This window comes from Penaeus monodon, chromosome 39 (assembly GCF_015228065.2).
Source record: "Penaeus monodon isolate SGIC_2016 chromosome 39, NSTDA_Pmon_1, whole genome shotgun sequence".
NCBI classification, from domain to species: Eukaryota; Metazoa; Arthropoda; class Malacostraca; order Decapoda; family Penaeidae; genus Penaeus; species Penaeus monodon.
In genome coordinates this window covers 30000503-30008570 of record NC_051424.1, presented here as the reverse complement: position 1 = coordinate 30008570, position 8068 = coordinate 30000503, and the positions used below count along the sequence as shown (strand labels likewise).

General features: G+C 43.9%; 1 pseudogene; it reads left to right on the top strand.

Annotated features, from left to right (window-relative positions):
- LOC119597542 overlaps window positions 1–5746 on the top strand; it is an 8848-nt pseudogene extending 3102 nt beyond the window's left edge.
- Window positions 5747–8068: the final 2322 nt, after the last annotated feature.

Genomic DNA, 8068 nt, shown 5'->3' with positions numbered 1-8068 from the left:
CAAAAGTCTGCTTATTGGTAAGGTGCTAGACATCTTGTGGCTCTTTCTAGCAGCATGAAAAAAGCAAAAGAAAATAATAAAAAAAACAACTAATACAACTTTCGATCCTCTGCCCACAGACCCTGCCAGACCAGCAACACTGCTACTTCATGACAAGCTCCGGGGATCTGCCGGGGGTGATGGTGAGCTCCATCCCGTTCACACACCCTACACACATCACCAACATCCTCATGTGCCTCAGAGCGCAGGCAGCGTTCAATGCACTTATCTCATCGTGCGTGAGACCAGCCAGTAAGCAAGGTGAGGAGTTTACCTTTGGTTTGTGACCTTGGAGATGGACAGTTAGTCACTGAGGTTTGGTTTTGGTAGCAGTAAAAAAAGAAAAAAGAGAGGACTGTTTTGGTGGTTAATTCCTTACTGTCAATTTCTTCCAGCTTTTCTGCCAGATTTTCCAAGTCTTACCAGGATAGATTTTGGTCTTCAATATTTCAAGATCTTGATTTATGCACCAGATATTGTATGGAGCATCAAATAAAGTAAAAGTTAGCACAGTTACCCCCTACACATGAGCGAAAATGAGAGAAAATATGTATTCATTCGTATAGTAGAAGGAAGTGACTTCATTATTCATAATTTTAATTTTTGTAGAGGGGGAATAGTAGCAAAAAGAGCTAAATATGAAATGTAAGCAATTTCAGCAGATAGGATGTTCAGAAATAATTTGCCAATGTTCTTTGACTGTACATTGTATTTATGGATCACTTTTTGGCATCAGGGTCAACTGCTTTTTAAAAGGTACATAGGGATCAATTGTTTATACTGTGACCCGTTGGATCCAGTTGTGTCATAGCAATCGCGTCACCAAAAATCGGGGCATTAGGCTTACTTGAATGGCCACTCTGCCGGTTGCCTGCTTGAAGACCAGGCACATGCGAACACGCGTGCAGTAGCAAGACTCTGTTCCTCCTATTTGCAAAGTTATTTACACATTTTATGCATATGCATATTTTAGGTTTTTGGCCAATTTCCAATGTCCATATTTGCCATTTGATTTGCATAATCCAGATGGTAAATTTTTTTTTTTCTTTGCACAAAACTCCAATCATATCTCAAGCTAGTCTACAACTGAGTTGAATTCCTGCTGAATATGTTGCACAGGATATTTTGCAAACATCTCCGTGCTGAACATATAAACATATGCATTTATTCACAGATACATACACACACGTGTAACCTTTCAGTCACTCTAACTCACTCCCCCAAAAACTTGCTTTCAGACCCAGACTCAGCATACATGTTTGAAGTGACAGCTGCAAGCCATGAATACATATCTGTCACATTCGAGCATCCGCAGGAAGAGAGCACAGCCACAGCAGAAATTGATCTCACAGACCTCTGCAATGCACGCTGTCGCTTTGCACACCCTGACCCCGACCCAGGTTTCTGCTCCGAGGAGTACGCCACAAAGGTGTTGCAGAGTAAGCACTTCAGATTGGGATAAGAAGGAAGGGCCTTTTATTACTGTAATGTTAGCCTGTTGGATCTGGGTGCCTTTGTATGCTTGCATGTGGCCTAAAATCTGGCCATTAGGCTTAATTGATTGGCAACTCTCCCAGGTGTGTGGCTTGTAGGTAGGCCAGGCCCACACAAACACTTTGCAGTTTCAATACTCTTTGCCTCCCCTTTGCAATATTTTCTTTTTCTGCATAAGTATTGTCATTTAATATACTGTATGAATATGGTAATATATGGTTTTATTTGCACAGGCTCCATATTATTGCTCTGTTCAGGAACAATTACTATAGTAGCACTTCATTATTTGTGTAATATTCAATTTGTAATTTTCAATTTTCTGTAATACACCTTGCATTGTCATGGTAGCCAGGAATAAGATCCTAAGCTTGGAAATAATGTCTTCACTAGAGGTGATGCTCTTCCAGTCATGGCTCATGGACAGTACATTCCACACATGTTTACCAATAGAAATAATGCAAGAGCCCTTTCTAAATGCACACTGACTCAAATCACCCTCCAAGAGCTTTGCATGACTTGATGTCGCATCACCTCGGAGCTATGAAATACTTTCTTGGGTTTGGTTTGGTTTCTCATATGGGTGATTTTGAAAAAAATAATGACAATTAATTATGCAGGCTTTTATTTGTAAAGATTTCCTAGCAAATTAGATTTTAATATGTGGTTAATCATAGACCATCTTAGGCATGTTGTCCTCTGTACTCCCAGGTGTTTATCCATCCCGGTAACGATGCGTGCAGTGATGAAGAAGGTGGCCAAAGAGGAGCGTAGGATGCAGTGACTAGGGGGTGACTCAGCTGTGATGATGGGAGGTGGAAAGCTCAACTCAGATCCTCAACAGAACACCAAGTTCTTGTTGAATGAGTATGATAAGTTGGGTATGCGCAGGACCAGCTGATGGCACCACATGTCAACACTTGAACAACGTGGTGGCCAATACAGCCCCAGGACATGGCTACTACAATGGGCCGTTCCCCTCATCCAACCATCATTCAGGAGGGGCGATGCCAGCACCAACCCCCTGGCCGCTCTGGGGAATGCCGTGCAGGAAGCAGGCACTCCCCTGGGATATGGGGCTCTGCTGGGTGCTGTCGGCCACAAACCCAACCTCAACCAGCCTTTTTTAGGTGATGCTAAACCGGCAAAAGTCCGGAAGAAAAAACCGGGGCTGGACCTGGACCGCAAGAGCCCCAAGTATGGGGACGATGTGGTCATCGACCTGGATGAGAGGAGCTCCGACTCTTACCTGGGTGAGGGCGTGCCAGCCATTGTGGACAACATGAAGCGCAGGGATGTCAAGATGGAGAAATTACAGACCATCTTCAACAAGAGGAGATCATCCAGTGACAGTGGTACCACAGACATCGCTACCACTGACCTTGCTGCCCTTAGAGAGCAGGTGTATGGGGCTGCCAATGCTGCCAACTTTGCAAAGATCAACTCCTACTCCCACAAAGACAGTAAGGACATCAAGAAGTGAAGAAACCCCGGACAGATGGGCCCGACTCACGCAAGTCGCCAATAGTGCTAGACCTAACGGAGACAGAAAGCTCCAGCAAGAAGTCTGGCAGTGGCAGTGGCAGCAGCAGCAGCCATAGCTCTTCCTCTTTAAGTGCGGCACTGCTCAAGCGGCTGGAATTGAAATTATCCTATCCCGGGCAGCACCACACCCATCTCAATCCCTTCCTCCATAACTGTCACTCCCGTCATTAAGTCGGCTGATGACAAGAACAAGGACAAGAAGGACCGGCGCGACAAGAAGGACCTGGATCGGAAGGCAAGAAGAGGAAGCGGGACGATTCGCCCAGCAGCAACAGCTCCAGCAGTAGCAGTAGCAGTAGTAGTAAGCCCTCAAAGGTGCAGATCATTAGCAGCAACCTAAAGCACTCCCCCATATCATCGCTGGAGAAGTTTAAGAGCGAGAGTGGCAGCAAGTCGGGGCTCACGGGCATCACAGTCAAGCCAGCACCCCTCCCTACCAGTTCCCCTTCCAAGAAAGCCATCACTGTCGCCTGGCATGACAAAATCCATGATCCATAATAAATTGTCCGTGAGTCCCACCCACAAGCCAAACAAGGTCATCTACAGCCCAACCAGAGCAGCAGCAGCCATTCCTCCTCGCCCAGGGGAGGAGCAGCCCAAGCCCTCCACAGGGAGCCCCAAGCACCCCAGCAATGTCCCCCAAACATACAGCCTCGGGAAGCCCAGCATGACTCAGCTGAAGTCTGCCTCCCCAACTTTTTCCAAGCCATCTCTCTCTCCCAAACTCAGCAAGAGCAAAGATAAGGAGAGAAGCTCCAGCTCTAGCCCCTCCGGCCCCTCCCTCCAGCTCCTCTTCTTCCTCCTCCTCAATGTCCTCCTCCTCCTCCTCCAGCTCCTCATCCTCCCTTTCCAAGCCAAAGGTGTCATCCAGTTCATCCTCAAGTGGAACAGAGAAGTTAAAAAGCAGCTTAAGTGATGCTCTGACAATCACGAAGGTGTCCACAGGTGAGTCATCCTCATCTTCTTCATTAGCCACCTCCTTCCTGGCAAACTCCCAGTCCAACACATCATCAACTTCGATGGATGAGAAAGCACCATCGTCCCAGATGGACAAGGCCAAGGCATCCCCGCCCAAGAATCGGAAGGTTCCAGTCTGTCAGACATTGTGGATAAGCTAAGAGCAGGTGTGGGAGGCACTGCTGATGCTGTCACTATTATCGAGAAGAATGAGAAGGATGACAAAGAATCATCCAAGACAGGAGCAGGTGAGGGCAAGAAAACAGGAGACAAGAAAGAGGAGTTCACTGTCAAACCTTCCACAGGATTGAAGCTCACTATCAACAAGGCCAAGATGAAGGAAGGCAACCTCTCTAAATCATCCTCCTCCTCACCCAATGCTAAGCCTTCACTCTCGAAGTCTCCATCAGGCTTGAAACCAGGAGTTATAAGTGGGCCAGCTTCCAAAAAGTCCATTTCCAGCCTTCCCCCTATCCCCAAGTTGCCTCCATCATCTGTGTCAAACGTAACGGCAACAGCAGTTTCTCCACTTGGTACAACGTTACCAGGGGTCCACTCAAGCCCCCTGCAGTACCAGAGAGAACGGGTCAAGGACAAGGATAGGGAAAAGGACCGTTCTAGTTCTGGGGAACGGCCCAGACCCAAAGAAACTTCCCCAGCCAAATCTCTGAACAACAGCTCGTCAGATAGCAAGAAAGACAGCCCCTCTAATAAGAGTTCCCTTACTAAACCGGTGTCAAAAGATGATCACAGTTTGTCACAGGTGTCAAGTCATAGAAAATTGGAGTCGTCAGAGAGCATAGACAAATTAAGCAAGTCGGTATTTCAGAACGAATCAGGAGATAAAATTGAGAAATCCAGCACCACCAAGGCTGAAGCTGATTCCACTCATAGCACAACTGCAGACTCTCAGTGTCAACAAGTGTTGATAGTTTTCTGAGAAAGGGGTGTGGGCCACCACAATAGCTTGACAGGTTCCCTAACTCTCCACTCTGTGTCTAGTTTAAGTTCTGGCACCCGGGCTGCTCCTCATCATCGAGTGATATGATCCGGCAGCGTGACGTGTTCCAGCGCCCCAGTCAAGCCCGCAAGGAGGCAAAGGAGGATCCCAAAGCCCAAGTCAGACATTCCCCTGCCACTCCCAAGGCCTTCTGTAGTTCAAAGTAGTGGGGCCATGACAACGTCAGATCACCTTCCCTCAGACCCATTTGCCATCCCTGACACCCACCTCCCCCTCAGCCACCTCAACTCCAGCATCCCTCCCCCGCGCCAGCCACCCCCCCGCCTCTGCCTCTAACAAGTCGGGCGGATGGCATTGACCACAACTCTGGCTCAAGTCTGGAAACCTCCATGACAAGTCCAAGTCAAGTGAGACCCTTTGTTGCAAGCATGCCAGGCCCCCCCCCCTCAAGCCTTGCCATGAGCCAGCCTCCTCCCCCCAAGACAACAAACCCCAACAGTAGGCTACCCCCCCCCCCTCCCCTCCAGTCCTCAAGATTGTGAAAGTCCCCAGCACCAGTTGCCCCCCCATAAACATGATCTCGCCTCACCAGTGGCATCCCCTCTGACATGATCTCGCCCCACTCGGTAGCCTCATCACCTTCTTCATGCATTATCGATGACGACCTCATGGACGAGGCGCTAATGGGCACGCGCAAATAGCGTCAACTTCTGTGTCATTTTTTATCATGGTTTTGGGTATGGCGTACGTTCACCAGTATTTTATTTATTTGCCGATTGTCTCTTTAAGGAGTGGTTAAGGACTGATGTAAAAAATTAGCATAATGACTATGCACAAACAGAGTGATGTGTGTGCGGTATGCTGCGCCTTGATTGGTGATAGAAGAGCGCTATCGTCATGTGTCCAAATGCAGAGTCTCAAAACCCAGAGTGGATGAGAGAACCAGTGAGGTTAGAGGCCGGGAATTAAAAAGAACTTCTATGTCAAGTGTGTATCCACTTCAAAGTACAAAAAGTGGAGAGTGTAATTATGAACACAAACATGAATCCCAACTACAATTTGCTTTTTTTCATTTTATTATTACTATCAATTTCTTCTTTCTTATTCTTTCCATGAAAAATTAAATTGGAACTCATGCTTGACAATGTCATGGAAAAGTTTTCTTGCTTTCCTGATTCTCAGTTTCTTCTCTTTTCCTCTCTCTCACTTCTCCCTCTCTCTCTGTCTCTTTCTCTCTCTTTTCTAAGATTACATTCCCTGAAGAAAATTTACAGGTTTTTCTTTTGTATAGAAATGGATAGTTGTAGATGAATATCAATTTCAGTGTTATTAAATGTTTAATATCAAAGTTTTTTTGTTGTTATTTCCTCTTTTTATGAAGTACAATTATTTTTTTAAACAGTTTAAAAGCAGTGGAAAAAAACTTCCGTAGAACACAATTTTTTTTCTTCTTCTTTTTTTTTTCACCTTATTTTATTTCCAACTAAAAGTTATGCAAATACTTATTCAGGTGTTTTAGTATATTTGAATTCTAAATACAATTATACAACATTATCAAATATACTCTAGCAGTTTACACTCACAATAGTAGAGTGTAAAAAAATGTATGTATAATTATTATTTGTTACCCATATTGTGAATACACTTCATACAGACAACACAGCAAAAACGATAATCATAGTAAACTGCAAGGATAATTCTGAACTAATCCTAAATGTAAAGTATTTAAATAAAACTTAAACTATAACCAGGAAGTTTTAAAACCCAGGGGGTTCTTATCATTTGCCACACTTCTGCCTCTAGTATTTGGTCATTATTTCCATGCCCCCTCCCCCCCTCACGTCTTCACCCAGAGCTAAAAAATCCTGAATGGACAGGAACAGCAAAAGAAAAACGACACTCATATTGGCTGCTTTATAACACTCGTTAGGGGAAATTTAAAATGCTTACACCTTTCTAGAATGTCCCAAGTCCCCCAGTTTAAAGATTACTGCTCTGAATGTTGGCGGGTTAGTGCATGAGCCACTGTATTTTTTATAAAAGGGTTTTTAGCTGTATGAGACTGCGTGTGTTTCTCCCGGGAATTTTTTAGATTTGTACCTGCCTTAAAATATTGAGAGAAATGATAATCTCACACTTCAGGATTTAAATTAAAAGAAAATCAGAAAATTCTTCGACCTCTAGCTCCAGCTAATGCCAACAAATTCTTTTGCGTATTTTGGCAAGATAGGACTTGGACTTGTACCTTATTAGATGAAATTTTCCAAGCTTACAAGGCAGTCTTGTCAGAATCTACATGATGAGATTCTTAGTCTTATAACAAAGGATAATTGTAAACTGGGTATCCCTTTTAATATGCAACTAAAACCACTCTCTTCAAGTGTGCAGATTAGTACATACAGCTGTTTGTCATTTGGTTCCTTTATAACGTTGTTCAGTGTATTTCTCTGCATCTTCACACAATCCTACTCTAGTTTGTTTGTTTGCATTCAATAATTGAGATCTGCAACAGAGAGAAGTTCAAAATAATTACTATTATAATATATTTATTATTAATCAGTCATGAAAATAATCCTTAATCATAATTAATCAGAAGAATGATTCCTAAGCAATCTGCTTAAAGGTTTGTGGTATCAGTAATATTGACAATATCTGTATTTTAATATTAATCTACAGTTCAGGCCTTTGATTTTTGTAATCCTTTCATATTTTCTGTTACTGCTTTATTAATGAATTCCTTTTTGATCTTTCTAAAGTCATGGCAAACTTTTAAACACTCATTGTCAAAAAAAGTACTAATGTAGCATAAAAGAATACACATAGGTACTGTGTGTATGTGTGGGTGGATGGTTGGGTTGGCGAGTGTGCGTGTCTGGGTGCGTGTGTGTGTTTTGGATGGGAGAGGATGTTAATACAGCGAGAAGAAAAATTTGAGAGAAAAAGAAAGAGAAAGAACAAGGTTCATCAGAAGTCAAAAGTACGGAAAAAAGCTTAAATACTGGCAAACAAAATCAAACTATCAGAGGAAGAGAGTAGTTCAAGCCAGTGGGAAAAACTACACCAGAGTGAAGTCGA